Source organism: Ictidomys tridecemlineatus, chromosome 9 (genome assembly GCF_052094955.1).
Source record: "Ictidomys tridecemlineatus isolate mIctTri1 chromosome 9, mIctTri1.hap1, whole genome shotgun sequence".
Taxonomy (NCBI): Eukaryota; Metazoa; Chordata; class Mammalia; order Rodentia; family Sciuridae; genus Ictidomys; species Ictidomys tridecemlineatus.
The window spans coordinates 63,759,002-63,783,843 of NC_135485.1; the positions used below are offsets into that span (position 1 = coordinate 63,759,002).

General features: G+C 38.3%; 1 long non-coding RNA gene across 1 annotated transcript; it reads right to left on the minus strand.

Annotated features, from left to right (window-relative positions):
• LOC144366744 (uncharacterized) lies at window positions 1–23,789 on the minus strand. The gene is made up of 4 exons (XR_013425850.1): window positions 22,219–23,789; window positions 19,928–19,990; window positions 1,541–1,585; window positions 1–1,220 (listed from the first exon to the last, which is right to left on the minus strand). It is a non-coding gene; the product is annotated as an uncharacterized LOC144366744 (long non-coding RNA).
• Between the last annotated feature and the right edge of the window lie 1,053 nt (window positions 23,790–24,842).

Here is a 24,842-nt window from a genome sequence, read left to right on the forward strand (position 1 = left end):
AAAAATGACTATGGCTAGTTTCAGGTGGTGTTCTTATTATAAACTAATACCATTAGTATTTCAATTAAATTATATTTTATTAATTATAATGGAGTCTATTTTCAACCTGGCACAGTGGCACAGATCTGTTATCCTAGTTACTCAGGAGATTGAGGCAGGAGGATGGCAAGTTTGAGGCCAACCTGGGCAATAAAGTGAGGCCCTGTCTTAAAATAAAAAGAAGGGCTGGATTTGTATCTCAGTGGTTGAGTACTTGCATAGTGTGTGTGAATCCCCACAACTGAAAAAAAAATCTACTTTCAATGAAAAAGTAGTAATGTATTGGGCTGGAGATGTGGCTTAAGCAGTAGTGTGCTTGCCTGGCATGCGTGCGGCCCGGGTTCGATCCTCAGCACCACATACAAACAAAGATGTTGTGTCCACCGAAAAATAAATATTAGAAAAAAATTTTTTTAAAAAGTAGTAATGTATGTACATAATGCAATCTACATGTCTCGGTGCTCTTCAGTGGCCATAGGAGTCTCTATAACACTCAATACCAATAGCAATAATCTCAGGTGCCAACTCTAAGATGCTCAGGCATTAGTTAGGCTCCCACCCAATCATTCTGAAAGTATTTCTGAGAAAATTGGAGGTGTCTACAAATCTTTCCTGGCAGTGGCCCATCCCCAGAGGTAACTTCTTCAGCTTCAGACTGCTCATGGCAACTTGATACCCATACATGCCAATTTAAAAAAGGTTCAACAAGTTCTTTAATGGTCAGAAATATTACATTATTCCTTTTCCTCTCCAACTTGCATTTGATGATTCCCCCATAGAATTTTATACTAATGTAGGTATCTTTTTTTTTTCTGAAAATCTTTTATTGATCATCCTGTATAACTGTAATAAAGTATGTATAGAAATTGAGATTATTTTTTTTCTATTTCCTGTGGCCATAAAGATCTAAATATCAAAAAATTTACTCTGGATTCAGTTATCATTACAATGATTATTAGTTGATAATTGCTCAAAACACGCTATCTTAATGATTATTCATAGACAATTATGAAACACAACTTAATCCTTTCTTTGGAGAACCTGACCACCCACATTACATATGGTTCTGGTGGTTTGGTGCAGCATCCTACCCCAGCCCTCGGGAGGATGTGGGTCCCACGTTGGTTCTCAGCAAAGCCGCAAGATGGAGTTAAGCTTGAGAAATCACAGGAGGGGAACATCTGTGAAAAGGAAAGAGGAAGAAGGATTGGGCAGGGGAGCCATGAGAACACCATCAGTTAAAACCTATTAGTTAACTACACTCCTCACAGCTGGGCAGCCATCTTTTTTTTGTTTTTTTCCCCTTTTTTTTCTTTTTGAGGTGGTATCTATTAATGCCAGCAACAGCAGGGGACCCAGGCTTAGTCAACTGTAGAGCTGTAGATCAATCCCTGGAGACTGATCAGACCAAAAGATTGAGCATGTGACCTAAGTAGGACCAGTAATAATTATGTCTCAAGATCGCAAAAAAGAGGCTGAAAGCAATAAGCAAATTGCTTACCTGAAATGAGAACCTGGTACTGCCAGCGGCTCTCTTCCCTGGCCTCTGGGAGGAGATGACAGGAGAGAAGGATTACAGTGTGCAGGCAGAGGTCAGAGGGGAGAGGAGGGAGCACTGAGGTTCCACTCTTCACTCCACAGCCCTGACTTCTGGTAGCTTTCTTTCAGATTCTATGAAAGGCCCCCCACCCCCACCCCTAATCCTCACACCTGCTTGAGCAAACAGTCACCAATCTCTAGTCCCTCTCTTTCTTTAGTTAAAGAAGCTTAAATTGAATTTAATTTCTGTCCCTTTACAGTTGAAAAATTCTTGAGCATTAATGTACTTGAAGTTGCACTGTCCTACTTTTTAAGAAATCAAAGGGGCTGGGGTTATGGCTCAGTGGTAGAGACCTTGCCTACCACATGTGAGGCACTGGGTTTGGTCCTTAGCATCACATTAAAAAATAAATAAAGTAAATGTTGAGAGAGAGAGAGGGAGGGGGCGATATGGCCTGCCAAGCATGGAGGAGGAGGAACAGAGCAACCCTAGCCCGTTGGGCGCTGAGGAGAAGAGCGACCATGCTGTGGTCCTCCATTTACCAACATGTGGCTCTCCCAGCCTGATTCCATCTTGGGACACCACAGTCACTTCCATATCCCCCACCACGTGGTAGCCTCCACCTTAGGACAACAGAGAGGGCCTGGAGGCAGCAGCCCGCCCACTGCAGCACTGCACGCCATGGCACTGTCTCTGAACAGGCTGCCCAACACCACTGCATAGCCTGTACTCTTAGCCCCATCTCTGAAAGCAGTCGCCTCCACCTTGGGACATCTCCGTGGCCATCTTGGGTGACCTTTGCTGCTGCTTCCATCTTAGGACACGGGCTAGGGCCTGGAAGCCTAACATCAAGCTACATGCAGATTTGACACTGCTGCTGCCACCAATGGGGACATGCCTGCTTCCATTTAAAGACAGCAGCCAGAACCTGGAAGACCATCACCAAGGTCCCTGCAGGTGTGGTTGCACCAGAGGTATCCCTGCTAGCCGACTTCTCTTGATTCCTCTTTCACTCTTCCTATGATCTAATACCTTTATATCCTCACCTCCTACCTCATGAACCCCACATCCCATACAACCCCCATGCCCAGCTCTATCTTTGTCCACCATTAGAAACTGTAGACACTTAGGCAAACTTACTATTTATATTGTAGATGTTAATGGAACATGTCATTTCTGTTTATTGCAACAAAGCTGTAATTGTCTAAATAGGAACTACTTGGTTTAAGGCTGCATATTTACATTGGGTGCTGTAAATATTGATCTCCCCCTTAAAGATAAGGTATTGGTAGCCTCTAGGGACACTACAGGATTATAGGGTAGAAACTGTAACATCTTGGATCCGTACTGCTAGAGAGAAAGACACATGGACAACATGAAAAAACAAGGGAAGAAAGTGCCCCAAACAAACCTAGATGCTACAACAATAGAATCCAGCACAGTAGATGAAATGTCAGAGAAGGAGTTCAGAATGTACATGGTTAAAATGATCTGTGAAGCAAAGAATTATATAAGAGAGCAAATACAGGCAACAATTGATCACTCCAACAAAGAGATGAGACCAAAAGATTACTTAAAAAAACAGAGTTTCTGAAAAACAAAGAAAAAACAAACAGAAATCCTTGAAACGAAGGGAACAATAAACCAATAAAAAATTCAATAGAAAGCATCACCAACAGACTAGATAACTTGGAAGACAGAACCTCATGAAATGAAGATAAAATATAGAATCTTGAAAATAAAGTTGACCACACAGTGAAAATGGTAAGAAACCATGAACAGAATCTCCAAGAATTATGGGATAACATGAAAAGACCAAATCTAGAAATGATTGGCACAGAGATACAAACCAAAGAAGTGCACAATCTCTTCAATGAAATAATATGGAAAATTTCCCAAACATGAAGAATGAATTGGAAAACCAAATACAAGAGACTTACAGGACACCAAATGTACAAAATTACAACAAATACTCACCAAGGCACATTATAATAAAAAAGCCTAGCATAGAGAATAAGGGTAGAATTTTAAAAGCTACAAGAGAAAATCTCAGATTACATATTAGGGGGAAATTAATTTGGATCTCAGAAGATTTTTCAACCTCGACCTTCAAGGGTAGGAGATTCTGGAACAATATATTCCAATCTCTAAAGAAAATTGATGCCAACCAAGAATCTTATTTCCCACAAAATTAAGCTTCAGATTTTATGACAAAATAAAAACTTCCATGATGAACAAAAGTTAAAAGAATTTACAATGAAAAAGCCTGCACTATAGAACATTCTCAGCAAAATATTCCATGAGGAGAAAATGAAAAACAACTATGAAAATTTTGTGGCTCAATGGTCGAGTTCTCGCCTAGTACGGTGAGGCCCTGGGTTCGATCCTCAGCACCACATAAAAATAAATAAATAAAGGTATTGTGTCCAACTATAACTAAAAAAAATTCAAAAAAAGAAAGAAAGAAAATCACTAAAGAAAAAGTCAATCAAACAAGAAATCAAGTCTCATTAAAAACCAAAAATAAACCAAAATGACCAGGAATACAATCCATATTTCAATAATAGATATATATGTCAAAACATACGGTTAGATTTAGGGATTGGGTAGAATTAGAACAGCTTTTAAGTCTTTGTATAAACTTTTAAAGTAAGCACCTATAGTTACAATCATGAATTTGGGCTTCAGTCATAGAAATTAAGAATTGTTGATTAATATTAGAAATACAGCTGGGCTTGGTGGTGCACACCTATAATCCCAGTGGCTGAGGAGGCTGAAGCAGGAGGATCGAAAGTTCAATGCCAACCTCAGCAACAGCAAAGTACTAAGCAACTCAGTGAGACCTTGTCTCTAAATAAAATACAAAATAGGGCTAGGGATGTGGCTCAGTGGTTGAGTGCCCCTGAGTTCAATTCCTGGTACCCACCCCCCAAAATATTATGAATATGGTTAGAGTTATGGTAGTAATTTCTATACAAATAAATATGAATATATATAAATATGCATGGATATTTATCTTGCACATATAAATGTTTATAGAAAGAATAACAAATTTATAAATATACAGCAGTATGTTTAGTGTTTCATTTAAAAAATTTTTAAGTTGTAGTTGGACACAATATCCTTATTTTATTTATTTATTTTTGTGTGGTGCTGAGGATAGAACTCAGCGTCTCGCATGTGCTAGGTGAGAGCTCTACCCCTGAGCCACAACCCCAGCCCCATAATGTTTCGTTTTTATTACAGTTTGGTTAAAGAAGTAAGATTTGAATTTCTTGTAGCAATAGGATTACAGTTAACATTATAGTTACCTATATATACATACAAATGTATATAATTATATATATAAATACATGTAAAAATATACGTGGATATTCAAAGTTAAATTTATAGTTTATATATGAAAGCTTTTACGTAGGGTTAATTAAGAGTTACACACTAGCATTGTGGTTAGGGTTATGGATTAAAAATATACATAAATATATATGAATATAAATATAAATATATAGAAAAATTATATATAAAATATACATTGCATGTGCTTTTATCTCTAGTTATGTTTATGGCAAGGAGAACTGTTAGATTTTGTTTAAAGTAGGATAAGCTGCAGAAATGAACATGTATGAATGTATATATGAATTTGTATGTGAATTTATATGTATATATCTCACAATATGCAGAAATATTAATGAAAAGTTATTGTTTGTATGTAACAACTTGTGAATCTATATCCCATAATATATAGGTACATTCTCATAAAGTGAGCTGGTCTATGTGAGGAGAGGTTTCTGTTGAGCAGTAGATGTAAGGACAGGACTATGTTGTGAAAAGGGTAAAGGTTAGAGTTAGGGTTTGAATGTTTATATCCATATATAAGTATAATATGGATATATATGTAAAATATACATTAAAATATTTATATGTATCTGGATTTATACATAGTTTTGTGTTGAGATGAATGTTTACAATTTTATTTAGATATAGGTTAAAAATATGTAACTGAATATGTATAAAATTTATAATAGTAGTTTGGTTACCAATAGGGTATATGTATATGTGTGTGTGTATATGAATGTATATAACATAGATAGGAATATATGTATAAAAATATACATGGGAGGAGCTGGGGTTGTGGCTCAGTGGTAGAGTACTTGCCTAGAATGTGTGAGGCACTGGGTATGATCCTCAGCACCGCATACAAATAAATAAATAAAAGTATTGTGTCCATCTACATCTGAAGAAAAAACATTTAAAAAATATATGGATATTCAATGTAATGATTATAATTTCTGTGTAAAAGACTCATAGATATGGGAAGAATTAGGTTGAGGTCTGAGTTATGGAGTATGTTTATGGAGAGGGATACCTTTGGAATGTATCTATCAATATGTATGTATGTAAATCTGATGCTGAAGTAAAATTATACATGAAAATTTATAAATATATGTAACTTTGACTATGAATAAAATAAATTAAAAAATAGATAAACAAAATAGAATTGACACCCTGAAATAAACCATATCTAAAGAAAATTTACTCAAAATGAGTCATCTAAATGTAAGAAATAAATCTATAAAACTCTTAGAAGAAAAAACAGATGTAAAATTTTGTGACCAGAGTTAAACAAGTTTCTTAGACATGATTCCAGCATCACAAGTGACTTGAGAGTTAATTGGGCTCCATCAAAATTAACATCTGTTCTGCAAACAGTACCATCACAAAAGTGAAATCTATATAAATGTAGATGAAATTTAAATGGTTCCTGAATACATTAAAGGATGCTCAACCTCAAAGAGAGAGAGAGAGAGATCAAGATCAAAAAGACATTTTTAAAATTCAATTTGAAGTTCCAAGTAAACAATAAATACATCACTGAGGGAAGATTGTTTTTAGCAGTCTGCTTACAAGGTCTTTGTAACAACAAACTGGCTGTTGGTTGAAGTACATATGTGTAGATATATGTTAGAGATGAGATAATTTAAATTTTTTGTAGTTGTTAATGAACAAAATGACTTTATTTATTTATTTATTATGGTGCTAAGGACATAACCCAGTGCCTCACACATGCTAGGCAAAGTGCTCTGCCACTGAGCTATAGCCCAGCTTGAAAAGGATTTTTTCTCTTTAACTTTCTTTTTTTTTCTTTCTTTTTTTTCCTTTTCCTTTCCTTTTTTTTTTTTTTTTTTTTTGAGGTACTAGGGATTGAACACAGGGCTTCACACATGCTAGGCAAGCACTCTACCACTGATGCCCCCAGCCCCCTAAATGTTTTCCAAAACTTTGAAACAATTTTAGACATAACAAAAAAGTTTTAAAAATAGAGTTTCCATATGTCCTTCATTCATTCCCCCAAAGTTAACACGTCATCTACCATAGTACAGTGATTGAAAACAGAGTTAACACTGGTGCACTCTATTAACTGAACTGCAATCCTTATTTGAATCTTGGGTTTTTCCACTAAGGTCTTTTTTCTTTGGAGGCTCCAATTCAGATTCCACATTGCATTTAGTTGTCATCTCCTTTAGTTTCCAGGGAATTTCCACAGTTTGTTTTGTCTTTCATGACATGGAAATGTTTGAATAGTACTGATCTGTTATTTTGCAGAATATCTCTGACATTTTCTCAGTAATCATATAAGAACATATGATGTCAGTATGTCAATGCAAAGCAAGACTTGCAAGGTCTTTGGGGTTACTGGCTGTTTGTTGACACCCTTATTTGTTCATTCATTAATTGAAATTCTTTGTTGTTATGTGTTGTATTATCTGTTTATTTTGAGATCACAGCAGTCTTTACAACAAAAATCAATCTTTTGAACATGACTTTAAATGAGCTCAACTCTAGCCTATTTTGGAGCCATTCTAACATGGAGTAAGTTGAGAGGCACAGCCTTATCTCAGGTAAGGCAGGGCTTTGACAAATAACACAATATATTACATCTGAAACATGAATCAAACAAGGCTATACCAGCTTTTAGCTTTCTTTTTGTGGAAAAAGTGGCAAAATGTCCATGTTTTACAATGTCATCTTAAAACATATCAGGCTCTCCTTATTACCTTCCAAAAATACATTTAAATTCCTATTTTAGTGTAAAGAGTAACAAAAAATTGTATATGTAACTTATTGACAACACGATACCTTTATCCAGTTAAAAAACATCAAATGATATGAATAAATACAAAAATTTGTTATGTCTGTATAAATCTGAAAAAGACTATTGCTACACACAATTGTAGTTTGGAGGACACCAACTTGGTAAAGTACTTTCCTAAGCTTTACATTTAACTAACTTTAACTTTTAAAGTACAATTTAGAATCCATAGTACATGGTAACAAAGATTACAGGTCTGCATGGGTTAGCAATACTATCAAAAATCAAAGGATAACCTTAAATCTCTTATATATTTAGGAAAGAGTGTTAATGATAATAAATTGACTTAGTCAAAGCAAACAGATATCAAGACAGGTCTTTAAATGTGGCCCTTCCATGTTAGAAACAATATAGAAAAGAGGGCCCTTATTGGTCACCTTGCCAGTAAACCTACATAAACTCATTTTATAAACTTTTACATGACAGACAAGGGTCAGATAGATATACTTCTCAGATGTATATATATATATCTAGTCACATTTATGTAGGGTGTCAACTCTTTGTTATAGTTGTTTAACCAGTTACAAAGTAATCATTTAAGACTTTAAAACAGCTACAAACCCTAATTACTTTAAGACTTATTTTCCTCAAGAATAAAATCTAACAGTTACAAGCCTGGTGCAGTGGTGAACACCTGTAATCTCAGCAGCTGGGAGACTGAGGTAGGAGGATCATGAATTCAAAGCCAGCCAAAGCAAAAATGAAGTGCTAAGCAACTCAGTGAGACCTTGTCTCTAAATAAAGTACAAAATAGGGTTGGGGATGTGGTTCAGTGGTTGAGTGCCTCTGAGTTCAAACCCTGGTACCAAAATATAAAATAATAATAATAAAAAAGAAATAAAACTTAACAGAATCAAGAAAATTATCTTGATATGATAAGAGCAGATCAATATTTCAGACTTTGCTTCATACCACTATATTAAAGTTTAAATAACTTAGACTAAGGGTGCTAATTTAAAAAATTTAAATACAAATTCTTTGAGATTTACCTTCTACAAACCTTCTGCGACTTACTTAGACATTCACAAGTTGTTTACATCTTTAGGTTTGTCCTCCTTCATCTTGGACTTTAGCACAAGAATATTACGTTACCAGACAAAATTACTTTCTCATCCAGAAATATTTCTTTTACTGTCTAATTTTCCATACCAAAATATATTTCCATATCTACACCTTTCTTTTATCTTTTCTAGTTTTGGACCCTTTCTTAAATTCATAATGTGAAACAATCCTTATGAGTGTTATCTGTGCATTTAATTTACACGACAAATTTCATCCCAGGAGAGGGTTGGACCATCCAGCACATACAAAAACTGTGCCTTAATCTTTTTTTTTCTCCCAGGTTTCATTCAAGGGGTTGGAGCACAGGATATTTCTGAGCCTGACCAGTCTCCCTTATAATTATCACAAAGTCATCAACTTTAAGGGAGTTCCCCACTGTTAATTGTACCCAGAGGCTCCTTCTGGGTCTTTTTCTCACACTAAGTATATTGATATGCCTTGGAGGGGGCCCTTTCCATCCTTTTCTTTAGGCTTTTTTGAAGATCCTTTTTCAGAGGCAGATAGTCAAGGGTGTGGCAACTTGACTGAGTTCAGTTTCCTTTTCCTCCAAACAGACCATGATAGAGTAAATGAAATAGTTCCTCCAGTTCAACCCAAGGCAGACTTATCCATTTCCTAATTCTCTTGCAGTTGGCTAAAAAGGTCAGTGCCCATGTGGTTTTGTTAGGTAATACTAAATTCCTTTCCAGGAAGGTCAAGCTAGTATCGTTCCCACCAGAGGATTTTTCTTCTTTTTTTTATTGTTGGTTGTTCAAAACATTACATAGTTCTTGATATATCATATTTCATACTTTGATTAAAGTGGGTTATGAACTCCCATTTTTACCCCATATACAGATTGCAGAATCACATCAGTTACACATCTATTGTTTTACATATTGCCATACTAGTGTCTGTTGTATTCTGCTGCCTTTCCTATCCTCTACTATCCCCCTCCCCTCCCCTCCCCTCCCCTCTTCTCTCTCTACCCCCTCTACTGTAATTCATTTCTCCCCCTTGTATTATTTTTCCCTTTCCCCTCATTTCTTCTTGTATGTAATTTTGTATAACCCTGAGGGTCTCCTTCCATTTCCATGCAATTTCCCTTCTCTCTCCCTTTCCCTCCCACCTCTCATCCCTGTTTAATGTTAGTCTTCTTCTCATGCTCTTCTTCCCTACTCTGTTCTTAGTTACTCTCCTTATATCAAAGAAGACGTTTGGCATTTGTTTTTTAGGGATTGGCTAGCTTCACTTAGCATAATCTGCTCTAATGCCATCCATTTTCCCTCCAAATTCTATGATTTTGTCATTTTTTAATGCAGAGTAATACTCCATTGTGTATAAATGCCACATTTTTTTTATCCATTCGTCTATTGAAGGGCATCTAGGTTGCTTCCACAGTCTTGCTATTGTGAATTGTGCAGGTATGAACATCGATGTAGCAGTGTACTTGTAGCATGCTCTTTTTAGGTCTTTAGGGAATAGACTGAGAAGGGGAATAGCTGGGTCAAATGGTGGTTCCATTCCCAGCTTTCCAAGAAATCTCCATACTGCTTTCCAAATTGGCTGCACCAATTTGCAGTCCCACCAACAATGTACAAGTGTACCCCTTTCCCCCCCCATCCTCGCCAGCACTTATTGTTGTTTGACTTCATAATGGCTGCCAATCTTACTGGAGTGAGATGGTATCTTAGGGTGGTTTTGATTTGCATTTCTCTGACTGCTAGAGATGGTGAGCATTTTTTCATGTACTTGTTGATTGATTGTATGTCCTCCTCTGAGAAGTGTCTGTTCAGGTCCTTGGCCCATTTGTTGATTGGGTTATTTGTTATCTTATTGTCTAATTTTTTGAGTTCTTTGTATACTCTCCACCAGAAGATTTATGAGAGTACCTTTTTGCCCTCTCATCAGAAAGAAAATGTTTTGCATATTTTAAACTTTTGCCAATTTGAAAAGTGAAAAAAAAAGTATCTCAGTGCTGTTTTCATTGGTATTTTTAAATTTTGACTTGAATATTTTTTTCAAACTCATCTTTGGATCCTATTTTAAAATCTTAAAATATGACTTAAAGTGTCACTTTTTGTGCAAATTGTTCATCTTTATTTCATTTCTGTAATGTATTTTTTGAACTTTGTCCCTCAAGTTTTAAGAGTTATTTATACATCATGGATCTTAACCCTTTGAAGATAACATATGTTGCAAATATTTTCTCCCAGTTTGTCAGCTGTCTTTGTTTATAGATTTCTTTGCCTAAAAATTATGTACTCAAATTTATTAATCATTTATGTTATTGCCTCTAAATTTTGACTTGTGGTTTAAAAGCCTCCCACCCTCCACTGAAATTAGTGTGACTTCAACCATGTTTTCTCCTTTGATTTCACTTTTTAAAAATTTTAATTAATTTACTTTAATTAGGTATACATGACAGCAGGATGCATTTTGATTCATTGTACACAACTGCAGCACAACCTTTCATTTCTCTGGTTGTACACAATATAACATTGTACCATATGTTCAGTCATACATGTACCTAGGGTAATGATGCCCATCTCATTCCACCAACTTTCCTGCCCCCTCCCTATCCCTTCTTCCCCTTTGCCCAATCAAAGTTCCTCCATTTTCCCCATGTGCCTCACTCCCCAATTAGGGAACAGCATTCACTTATCAGAGAGAACATTTTGCCTTTGGATTTTTTAGAATTGGCTTATTTTGCTTAGCATGATATTCTCCAACTCTATCCGTTTACCTGCAAATGCCATGATTTTATCCTCTTTTAATGCTGAGTGATATTCCATTGGGTATATGTACCACAGTTTCTTTATCCATTCATCTATCGAAGGGCATCTAGGTTGCTTCTACAGTTTAGCTATTGTGAATTGAGCTGCTGTAAACATTGATGTAGCTGCATCACTATAGTGTGCTGATTTTAAATCCTTTGGGTAGGAGTGGGAGGACTGGGATAGCTGGGTCAAATGGTGGTTCCATCCCAAGTTTTCTAAGGAATCTCCATACTGCTTTCTGTAGAGGTTGCACAAGTTTGTAGTCCCACTAGCGATGTATGAGTGTGCCTTTTCCCCACATCCTCGCCAACACTTATAGTTGTCTCTATTCTTGATAACTGCCATTCTGACTGGCGTGAGGTGAAATCTTAGTGCAAAGGGGAAATCCCACATACATGCAAATCTGAAATTATATATATGACATATATGTATATGTGGCGTTCCCTCTTGCACTAAATTTTCCTAGCAGGCTATAGGGACTCATCATGCCACACAAGAAAGGGAGAGCTGGTACTGCAGTTTGAAAACACACCACTGCCCTCCCCCCAATTTTTTGATACTTCTTTCATCTAAAGGTGTATCCATCCTTGCCTCTTAAATCTGAACCCTGTGATTTTTATGGCCATAGAACAATGCAGAAGTGACTCTTCCATTTTCTGGGCCAGGTCTTATCAAATCAGTACCTTCTCTTTTCTGTATCTTGTGATGCTTGCTCTGGGAACCCAGCTGCCCAATGAGAGGAACTAAAACCCAGAACATTATGCTTTGTCTTAAGGGCCAGTTTCTAGCCCTTAATACAAAGGGCTAAAAACTTTAGCTCTAGCAAAGGGCCCAGGAGATCGAGGCAGGAGGATTAAAAGTTCAAGGCCATCCTGGGTAACTTAGTGAGATCCTCTCTCAGAATAAAACAAAAAGGGCTGAGGGTGTGGTTCAGTGGTAGAGCGCTTACTTAACACATGTGAAGCCCTGCATTCAATTCCTAACCCTGGGGGTGGGGGGAGCCAGTTTCTGATGAACTTATAAGCCAATTAATATTTTTCCAACCAGAAAATTGGCCTTTATATGAGTATTTTCATAGAAAAGTTAAACACTTCTGGAAGCAGATGGGGACAAAATGTTTAAATTCCACAACAGGCTTTTTATGAGGTCATGAATAAGTAAATCTTAATTTCCTTTGTTTATATTCTGGGTCTATTGCTATAAACATGGTTAGCAATCATGGCTTTTCTCCAGATGAAGAAATATCATTTCCTGAAAGGACTCTCATTCCAAAGATCATTTTGCTTTATTACCCTTTTTTTTTTTAGTTAAATATACAAACTAACTACAAGTCATTAAGTTTTATGAGAATAGAAGAATGAAGAATCTACATTCTTCACCTAAGGAAGAGCCAGCTTTGACAATCCATGCAGTTCAGAGAAATCTTGCAGATCACACAGTTAAGTCCATCATTTTCTCAGAGGGAAAACGAAACAAAATGACCACTTGATTTACAACTCACTTGGTAAGGGAGAAGATGCATATTGCAAAAGGAGTATCAGTAAACATTTCTGTGCTTATATATATGTCTACTTTGAGCTCATGTCAGCAACGGAAGTCAGGTTACGTCTGATGGAAATACACTCCTAGGAAGTAGTAAATGGGAGTATGGCTTCATGATCATGATTATGCACTACGGAAAATGATTGTTTATTTTCCCTGGGTAAATCATATTTTTATTGCGGGGCCCCTAATTACATACTAAATCCCGGACCTTTGTAGCTAGATGCAAGACTCAGTTTCTTGGGGAAGCAGTGTATTATAGGTAGGTGGAGCTTTCTTTATGAAATTGGGAAATTTAGCTGGGTGCAGTGATGTATGCCTGTAATCCCAGTGACTCAGGAGGCTGAGGCAGGAGGATCATGAGCTCAAAACCCAGCCTCAGCAATTTAGCAAGGCCCTAAGCAACTCCGTGAAACCCTGTTTCTAAATAAAATATTAAAAAGAGTTGGGGATGTGGCTCAGTGGTTAAGTGCCCCTGGGTTCAATCCCTAGTATTTAAAAAAAAAAAAAAAAGGAAACTCTTGTTAAGGGGAGACCATGAAGGAAGGGCACTTACCTGTTCCCTTCCCTCCTCCCAACTAAGACAAAAGAAAAGAAACAAGAACTTGAGGGCAGGGCTATATATATAAATAGCTCTTAGAAATCACTAGAACCAGGAACTTGAAAAGAGTCAGGACATTGTGTTTCTCTCTTTAATTGCAGAGTGGCTTTTCTGAAATAGGGAGTAGTTATATGGCTCTGGGTGGACACAAATCACAGAAATGACAGGATTCCTCACTATAGGCTGGAGCAGAAACTGCAGAGATCCCACTGATAAACCCAACCTGATCTTTTATTAAATTGGGAGCCCTCTCACCACAAAGCCATGAAAAGCTAATTTCGGCTTTACTATAAATTACTGCAAATTCTGAACCTGCTTGGAATGCCTGCCCGTGCCTTGAACTCACCCATGCCTGGCTCTCTGACCAGATAGCAGCCCTCTCTGAAACTTTAGTGACACCTCATAAATCTTGGCCTTCCCTGGCCAGACAACGACCCTCTCTGAGGCTCTAATGGGCTTCATAAATTCTGATGTTGGGGCCAGCAAAAAATGTAAACTACCATTAGTGTGATGCTTGTCAGAGTCCTGTTATCTGTAACTCCCCCTTTTGTGTAACTTTCTGGGCTATAAAGCGGGGCTGTAGGAAAGCTGGGGCTGCTGTCTTGTTCCTGCCGTTTTGGGAGGAAAAGGCAGTCCGGCCGGTCGAAATAATAAGCTTGCTTTAATTTGATTTTAATTGGAGTCAGTGGTCTTTTCTTGCGTCCTGGTCTAACACCACCTGGGACAGCCTGGGCTTGCCTGGCACTGGGGAGAAGTAGGAGGAAGAATGAATCCACCCCAATGAATCCCTTCATCCTCTTGTCATTGGCTTTAATGGGACCTTTGCTGTGTGCTTTTGACATCACTGCCACCACACTACCCACCCTGTGGATTCACCTATGTCTGGAATCTCCTCCCAACTATCAAGGAAACCTCCTGATTCTTCTTAGCTTCTGCCCTATTCCAACCAGGAGAGAAAAACACTGTGCCAACCAGAAACTGTAGCCATGGTGGAAGTTTCCAGAAACTTTAGAAAACTTCAGTTATGGCGCAAACCTGCCCGTCCTTGACATATAATTAAAACAGTGAGAGACCAAGTTTTGGGGATCCCCTAGAAAAAGTAGAAATTTGTTATACCAAAACCAAAAAACGTATGTTTAGCACTCCAACTTCCTTTGTGTCGTGAATCTTTTAAATCTTTAAAAAAATATATTTAGTTGTAGATGGAAACGATCCCTTTATTTTATTTATTTTTATGTGGTGATGAGGATCAAACCCAGTACCTCAAGTGTGCTAGGCAAGTGCTCTACCACTGAGTTACACCTCCAGCCCAAGAAATTTAATCTTTAAGAAGTCAAAAACATTATAAGAAGATAATGATGGCAAACTATAGTTAAAAACTTGACAATTGCAAGACTTTCTCCAGAAAAATTGCAAGCATGTATTTAAAAATGTTTTTAGTAGGGTGTGGTGGTGCACACTTGTAATCCCAGTGACATGAGAGGCTGAGGCAGGAGGAGCAACAAGCTCAAAGCCAGTCACTGAGGCCCTAAGCAACTTAGTGAGCCCCTGTCTCAAAATCTCAAAATAGGGTTGGGGATGTGGCTCAAGCGGTAGCCCGCTCGCCTGGCATGCGTGTGGCCCAGGTTACATCCTCAACACCACATACAAATAAAGATGTTGTGTCCACCAAAAAACTAAAAAATAAATATTAAAAACTTCTCTCTCTCTCTCTCTCTCTCTCTCAAAAAAAAAAAAAGAATTTGTACTTCATTGTAATGAGTGAATTCATTCTTAAAAAAAAAAAATCTCTAAATAAATAAATAAATAAGGACTAGGGTTGTAGCTCCGTGGTAAATATTCCCTGAATTCAATCCCCAGGACAAAACAAACAAACAAACAAACAACAACAAAAAAAATGTTTAAAATGTTTTCAAAGCAGTACATGGAAATGATTGAAAATTTTCAAAAACTTCAGAAGGTTTTATAGTGACAGACAGCAGTCTCCTGCTCTATTTTGCATGGTTGCATGATCTCATTCTTGCTATAGAAAGGAAATTAATTTTTATTCTTGTTTCTGTTTTTAGTTTTCTTGGAATTTATCTTAAATTTTTCAATAATATATTGTACTCTTATTTTTTCTTTCTTTCTTTCTTTTTTTTAATTGAACCTGGTGTACTTAACCATTGAGACACATCCCCAGCCCTTTTTATATTTTATTTAGAGATAGGCCTTTGCTAAGTTGACTAGGGCCTCACTAAATTGCTGAGGCTGGCTTTGAACTCAGGATCCTCCTGCCTTCGCCTCCATAGTCGCTGGGATTACAGGGGTATGCCACCGCACCCGGCTTGTATTCTTATTTCTTGATTAATAATTTTAGACACTAGGATCACCTGCATGGTGGAGGCGGAGTTATCTCACTTACAGGCTCCTGCATCTCTCCCCTTCCAGTACAGACATAGTTCCATTTTTGATTCCTTTATAATTAAAGTAAAAATCTGAAAAACCAGCCTCTACCTCAGAGCAAAGCCTGTCCAGGGAAGGGACATGACCTTTGTCCTTGGAAAGACCCACAGAGCACTCCTAGGCACATTCCCACCCTGCTAAGTTGTTTATCTACAAATAACAGGAGAGATTTGCTGCGCCAGGTGTCTCTGACTCAGTCAGGCTAGGTGGGGACCCATGGCAACCCCCTAGCAGCCACCAATCAGCATGAGACAGGGAAATACCTGAGATGCAAGATGACCCTCCCAGTAGTTTATGGTGGTTGATAACTTGTTGGGAAACCATTTAGTTCAGCACGCACACCCCTCTTGGCTTAAACCAATCAGTTCAAACGAATCCCCTTCTTGTACTAAACAATCACCCCTCCCCAACTTGTTCCCACCAGTGAATGTGCTAATCATGTTTTAGAGTTGTTGTTTGATTTTCCCTCGGTGTGTGATGATTTGCTAAGAGATGCTACGATGTATGTGAAGTCCCTGCCTTCCCCAAAGAGTGTATAAAACTGCTGCAAACCCTGGGCTGGGGCCTCTCAGCATCACAGTTGCTGTGTGCGTGCGGAGGACCGAGCTAGCTCGCAATAAACACCTCTTTGCTGCTTACATTGATCTTGGTCTCTGGTGGTCTTTTGGGGGTCCCGAGTTTGAGCATAACAAATCCACTTATTTTTGGTTTTACTTTGGACAGTATCCCTTGACTTCTTGACTTGTGGGAGGAGGAAAGCAGTATCCCTACCATTCTGTTCTTTCATGCACTGTTAACCTTATCATGATTAGGTAAGTACTGTTACCGGGTTAGCCAGGCTTCATTTTCCTTCAACTCTTTAGAAACATTCACGTAGCCCTTGCTATTTGCTGACCACTTCTCCAGCCACTGTACAATTATTAACTAACTTAATCCACTTAACTGTCTTATGAGGAATCACTGTTATTAACCTTAACTACTTAAAGTAGTTCAATAAGGTTAATAATATATAAAACCTTACCTTAAAGTAAGGTTAACAATAAATAATAACAAAATTAACTAATGAGGTTAGAAACTTTTTTTTCTAAAGTTTCTTTTTCCTTATCCTTTGGTATCAGGGACTGAACCCAGGGGTGCTTAACCACTGAGACCCCCCCTTTTTTAATATTTATTTTTTAGTTATAGTTGGACACAATACCTTTATTTATTTATTTTTATGTGGTGCTGAGGATTGAACCCAGAGCCTCACATGTGCTAGGTGAGCGCTCTACCATTGAGCCACAACCACAGCCCAATCTTAACCCTTTTTATGTTTTATTTTGAGACAGGTCTTGCTACAGTTGCTTAGGGCTTCTCTAAATTGCTGAGGCTGGCTTTGAATTTCCTATCCTCCTCCCTCAGCCTCCGGAGCCACTGTGATTACAGGTGTGAGCCACTGCACCAGGCTCTCTAAAGTTTCTGATCATTTTTCTTTATTTTCTTACCTTACCTACTTTAATCATCTCCTTAATGTTAATTTTCAAATCTTTGGAATGCTGTTTTCCCTGGGTAGCTCCTTCCAGAAACCTCTACCCTCTTGCTCCAATTTGGATTGACTATTCTCTACACCTGCTATGCTTCTATTCATTTGAAACTGTTTTTTTCCCTCCTGCCTGGAATCTCTAGATTCCAGCTCCTCTTTCATGATTTGTTCTCTTATTTAGTAGATCACATTTGACTTTTTAAGATGGGGATGTGACCGACCTACCTTTCTTTCTTTCTTTCTTTCTTTCTTTCTTTCTTTCTTTCTTTCTTTCTTTCTTTCTTTCTTTCTTTCTTTCTTTCTTTCTCTCTCTCTCTCCTTCCTTCCTTCCTTCCTTCCTTCCTTCCTTCCTTCCTTCCTTCCTTTATTTTAGTTGTAGATGGACACATACTTTTATTTATTTTTATGTGGTGCTGAGGATCAAACCCAGTGTCTCATACCATACGTGTGACGAGGCAAGTGCTCTACCACTGAGGCATAACCCCAGCCCCCACCCCACACCACCCCCAGCCTCGTCTGTGACATTTCTTGAGTCCTTCAATGTCTGAGAATAATTTTCTTTGCCTTCCACTTTAATAGTTTGACTAAATTAGAATTCCATGTTTTGAAAAAATTATGAGATGGAATAGAAGGAGGAGAAAAGGGGAAAAAGGAGGGGAAATAAAAAAAAATACCACAAAACATGATGGCGGGCACCCTCACACGTCAGCAATCACATTAGACCTCTATGTAAAAATACAAAAGTTGTGAGATCAGATTTTAAAAACAAATAAATCTAGCTGTATGTTCTTATCAAGATTTGTCAGAACATAATACACAGAACCTTTATAAGTCAAAGAATAGATAAGGTCTATCGGACAACTAACCCAAATTAACTGATATGGCTATATTGGTATCAGGCAAATAATGCTATAATGCAGAAAAAGTGAGTCACCTCAACTGTCTACCACATCATGGGTGAGCTCAAAAACACACAGTGGGTGGGGTAGCAAAAGTCAGAGGAAAACATGTGGCAGATGATATTTATACACATTTCATATGGTGAATACATACTATATGGTAACATATATTTTAGCACCAAAATTAAATTGGCCACTAATATAGACATATGTGGTGGAACTGAAAGAAAATCAAAGAAGCTACTAGTGCAAAATTCAGATCACCACTGCCTGGGAAAGGGGGCTGAGCTCAGGGCAGGGCCCTGAGGTGTGTCACAGGTGCTGGTAGTCTTTAGCAGAGTGGTGGGTTCATGTGTGTTCATTTTTTAATTATTATTTTAAAGCTGGCTTGTATGTTATGTGCACTATAGATTTCCTTTAGAATTTGAAAGGTATTGCTCTAGTCTACCATTTGATGTAGCTGATGAAAAGTCAATTGAATTCTTATTCCTTTGGAAGCCATTTCTTTTTGGAAGCTTTTAGGATTTTCTGTTTTCGGCCCTTTTTTCCCCCCTTAAATTTCACAATGAGGGGAGGGGTATAGTTACAGATTTTTCCCTTTTCCTTTTGCTGGGCCTCTCATGGAGACTTTTGCTTTATAGACTCATATTCAGTTACTGCTTCTGTTTCTAGTGCAAGTATTTTTTTTTTAATTTAAAATTTTTGTTAGTTCAGTAGTGTTAAGTATATTCATGTTGTTGTGCAACAGATCATCTTATAAAGCTGAAACTCTACACCCGTTTAACAACAGCATTCCATTTGTATCTCCTCAGACCCTGATAACAATCATTCAACTTTCTGTGTTACTTCCTGGTTCTTTTTAAAAGTTTAAAATTTTTTGTTCCTTTTATTTATACGTGACAGTAGAGGATACTTTGAATTAGTTATACAAACATGGAGCACATCTTATTCTAATTAGGATCTCAGTCTTGTGGTTGTACATGATGTGGAGATTCACTGTGGTGTCTTCATATATATATGTACATAGAAAAGTGAAGGCAGATTCATTCCAGTTAAATCTTAATTCTCTCTCCCATTTTTTTTTTTTCAGTGCTGGGGATGGAACCCAAGGCTTTGTGAACACCAGGTAAATATCTATCCCAACCCTTCCATTGTCTTGAATGTTCCAGACAAGAGTCTCCAGTGTTTTAACAAAGAGAGTGTTTTCCTACTTACTTCTTTTTAATTCTTCTATGCATGCTCTAGAACATTGCTTCTTCTGTTTTTTCTTCAACGGCTATTCCCCTACCTACTTTATCTCTTCCAGAAATTAATTCATCTCTGTCCCATTTGCTAGTGAGTAAATACTCAAGTAGCCCATTACTTACTAATTGGGTAATCCAGACACTGGTCAGTCCATTGGTTGGTTCCTTTCTCAGGGTTTCAGATTCCTGTAAAATGGAGGTAATAATGTTAGCTATATCAGGGAGCAAGATAGAAAAAAATTCCAGGCCTCATGCAATTTATATCAAATGTCTTAACCGCAGATAAACAGATTGATGTCCCCTCACCTCATGGTTTAATACAATGAAGGAGTTAATTTGGCACACAGGGAAAACAGAATATTTTGATCATTAAGAGAAACAGGTGGCAGTGAATGGGCATGTCTGTGCGCACTTGGGGTGGATGGGAGAGAGGACAGATAATATGGTTACATAACCATATTATCATTTGGGTTCTGCTTCATGGGTTAAATACTGGGAGATTTCAATCAAACAGTTATCTTTACTTATGGGCTTCTTCTGATCTCAGCTGAAAAGATACTGAGGTCATTTGGGAGCAAATCAGGGAGTAAAATTACTCTGACTCAATTCTGTGTCTCTGGACTTCTGACTAATCATGATTTCTGCATTTCCCTGGGGTAAGGCCTGACTCCTTGGAAATTCAAAGGTGGGGCATTACCTTCCTTCTGTGGGATAAAACTTCTCCACTTCCTTTCTTTTGTGCCTTGGCTGATATGCATATAAAAATACCTCAGAACCATTAAGGTGTTACGAGTCTAGACGCTGTTTACTGAAGGAATGTGCTCTGGGCATGCTCAGTAGATTTTTACTTCAGTTGCTCCCAGGGAGGCCAATGTTAGAGTATATGTTCTCCTTGCACAGGGTCCTGGCACGCACTTACTCTTCCACTTGCTGCCTGTTCTGCCCTTCCTGTATCTCTTGGCTCTTTAATCCCAGTTCTCTCAATTCAGTTGTCTGTATCCCCAGGAAGCTTTGCCCAACCTTGACCGTGTCACCTGTGCTGTGAGTTCTCAGTCTGTATATTCGTCCCTTGCTGTTCTTCTGTTCATTACCAGGGTCTGCACTAGGTCCCCTCTGTCATCTGGCTGTATTAAGACTGTTCCTCCTGAATTTCATGCCTTCTCTTCCTACATTCTCCCCTCCTCCTGTTCTATTGTTCTCTCACTCTTTTGTGACATTTGTTAGAATCAAAAGGGAGTCACTTGTGTGGAAACCTAACAATAAGAACATAAAGCCAGGAGATGATGAAGGGGTTTGTGTGAGTGTCTGTTGAACAAGAACTGACATAAAAGACTCTGCCAGAACCATAACCTTGTACAAAGGCTGTCACAGCCTTACATCTGCCCAACCACTGCTTGGACTACACTGCCCTTATAGCTAAGGATCATTGTCTGAGAACAATGTCTGTAGCTGTCCTCACTTTACCTTTAAGAACCCTCATCTGACCTGGCCTCGCACATGATTTACTATAGCACGGTTTCTTCATTGCAGTGCTCATTTCCAGGTAGATTCATTATCTCTGGAGAATCTCTTCCTGTTATTTTAGGTTGACTCTTCCTTTCTGAGAGTTCAATTTTTCCTGCCTGCTTGCTCCTCTTCAGTTTCAACTTCAGGACTTTCATACACAAGATGGAATTTTCATTTAAGAATGGTAGAAGTAAAAACACCCGTTTGAGGAAAAACTAAAGCAATCTAATATTTAAAGATCATATTCCAGCTCTGAAATACTTAATGGAAGGTAAATTGACCATGAAAGTACTAGTTTGGCATTTGAACACAAAATGGAAGTGACTAAACTATGAGGAAGTGGCTGAATTTACATGCAGTATTTTATTATGTCTCTGTGTCCTCCTCCGTTGTCACATTCTGCACTCTGGATTCTGTGGGAAGGCACTGTTCTCTGTTTCCCAGGAATTTTGTTGGTCTGGTCTTTTTAACTTCTGAAAAAGATCTCTTTTTGTTTTCTTGTTTTTGTTTTCCTGACATTTAACTTTCACAGCATAAACTTTATCTAGAGCTAGAATTCCAAACAGTCCAACATGTGTTACATGTATCAGTGAAGCCAGATTTAAAGATAGGTAGTTAGTGTAGTTAGGTAAATCCGGGTCTAATATCGAATAAAATAAAATGGAGGCCATTATAGGGAATGGAGTCCAGGAAGCCAGAGCAGCACTTGGGGGAATTCCCAAGGAAATGTTAATGAAGCAGCTCCCAGCAAACGTGGAGATGCTAATCCAAAAGCCCTTCCTGCCCAGATTACTCTTTAGGCCTGTCTCCCATCTTTTGGGCTTTCCCACCTACATTCCATCATTGCAAGATAACAGAACAGAGGATGACAGGAATGCGACAGGAATTCGGGAAAGCTGAAAGTAGACCTTAGCTATTTTATCTCCTCCTTCCACGGATTCCACCTCTTGGGTCCCCTTCTTCTTCTGGGAGAAGTCTCTTCTGCTGTCCTTTAATAAAGCTTCTACTTTCCGCTCTAAACTTGCCTCGGCGTGCTTCTCTGGTGTTATACTTCAGCACGGGGGGAGCAAGGACTCGTCACCGGTCAACAGCAGTAACATCAGGAAGCAGCTCAATCTGGAACTCAGAGCCATGGGAAGATTAGTGGGACCAAGCAGCATCAGCCATCAAAGCCATGGATCAGAGGAAGGGAGGAAGGGAGAGGGAGAAATCCCAGGCAGTCCCCAAGTGCCCTCCTTCCTCCAACTCAGCCCCACCTCCTGAAGACTCCACCTTATCTCCCAGTTGACCTTCAATTATGAACCCATTAATGGATTAATCCACTGATGAGATCAGAGCCCTCATGATCCATCATGATCCATCACTGACCACAAGGTCCCACCTCTGCACACTGCTGCACTGGGGAACCAAGCCTTCAACACATGAGTCTTGGGGGATATTTCAGACCTAAACCATAATTGGCCCCCAAGTATGGGGACTCATAGGGGTGGGTAAAAGCTAATAATTAAAAGGGAAAGAGGAGCAGGGGCTCTCCACTGTACAGAACTTTATTATATTCTGAGTTAGAGTAGGGGTGAAATGCAGTAAGTCACAGTCCTTAGACCCAAGGACTAGAAGGAAATAAAAGAGGTCCTCCTTAGAACACTATAGCTCAAAGTACCAGGAATTTTTGCTGTTAGAAAATGCAAGTAAAAAGGTAAAAAAAAAGTTTTCAAAACTAAGTCCAATTAAAGATTCAGGGGTAAGGTAGTGGATACAAGAATATTTATAATCTGTTTTCTAGGAGTTAAGATAACCAACCAAAGGAAAAAAAAAGCACTTGCATATTATATCAATAATTTCTTCGATTTTAAAAATATTCAAGGGAACAAAATACAATTAACTTTTATGTTTCTTGTTAGATATTTTCCCTGAAGTGGTGTGGAAAAATTTTATCTTTCCTTTATTCATTCTGATCTCATTAGGCATTGTAAATGAACTGTAGTCATGTATTACCTAATTCAAATGCTGTTTATCTCTTAAAATTTCCAAGTTATTACTTAGACTTGAATAAGAAAAATAACAGAAAATAATAGAGAAACTAGTTTCTTTTCCAGCTTTTTTTTTGGTACTGGGGATTGAATTCAGGGATACTTTTAACCACTGAGCTACTTTCTCAGCTCTTTTGGTTTTTGAGACAGGGTCTTGCTAAGTTGCTAAGTTTCTCTCTAAGTTCCAGAGTCTGTCCTTGAATTTATGATTCTCCTGCCTCAGCCTCCCAAGCTGCTGGGATTACAGGTATGTACCACCATGCCTGGACTAATTTTCAGCTTTATCATATATTTTGTTCTTGTAATCAATGCATGAGTTTATAGTGTTGCTCTCAATTTTCTTACCTCTTGTGAAGGTAATTCAGAGCATGAATGGCTGTTAAGCTTGGTGTATCTGTGGGGAGTGATCACCAGAGGATCTTAGTTGCCATCTTGCTTTTCCTCAATGCAAAAACTGTAGGAAAAAAAAAAAAAACTACTGAGAAATGTTGTGATTCAGCCAGTGGTTTAATCTTGCACACAACAGAGAAGGAACTGAACTAGTTCAAGAAGCAGGTTGGATTAGAAAAAAAAAAAAATGAAAACAAATATTAAATCATAGGCATGCTGTCAGGACTTGCTGCTTGTGAACACTTGTAGAAGAATGGAACTTTTCTGCCACTACTGGAGTAGACATGACATAAGAACCAGAGAAGAAATGGAGGCAATGAAAGATTTGGGGGAGATTTGTACCAGGCTTTAAGAGTACTATGACTGTTATTCAGGTTCAGAAGTCACTGGAAGGGTGTTCTTCACCTGGAAGATGGGCATGAACATCTTCCCCAGGGAAGACCTAAAATTTCAGAGCAAAAAGCAGCTACTGTCATAGAAATAACCTACAGAACATTCTGCAGGGGATGGAGCAGATTGGGATTGCAGGAGATGCCAAGGGTTGTTAGGATGTGACATGCTCTGTACCCAAGGTACAGCAGAGACTATAAACAGTACCAGTATGTGGGAATGAGAGCAGAAAGGCAAGAGGAAAAGTAAAAAAATAAAGTAGAAAGGAAGGAGAAAAGGGAAGAAAGGAAAAATAAGAACTTCAGATCTTTTCCCATTAGTTCAGAAGCTTACCCCAACATTGTAAGCACACTCCACATATGAGTTATTGGACTAGAGCTCTCTCAATGGCCACCCACGAGGAAAAGTACAGTTTAGAATGGAGGACCACCTGCTTTAGGAATAATTGTTAAAATTCAGACTTCTCGGATCTCACCACACACCTGAATCAAAATCTCTGGAGAAATCAACTTCTGCTGTTAAGCTCCAACCATACTTGATGCTCTGAAAACCTTTTTAAAAAGATTTTGGCCGATATGATGGAACTGATGCTACCATATCTGATTGCCCAAGTTGAAGAGCTGGTAATCACTGCTACAACCCGCCAAGATATTTCACTGGGAACAGACGGGTCATAGTTGGGATCCTACGAGACACGAAGAGCCATTTCTTTAGAAATGATG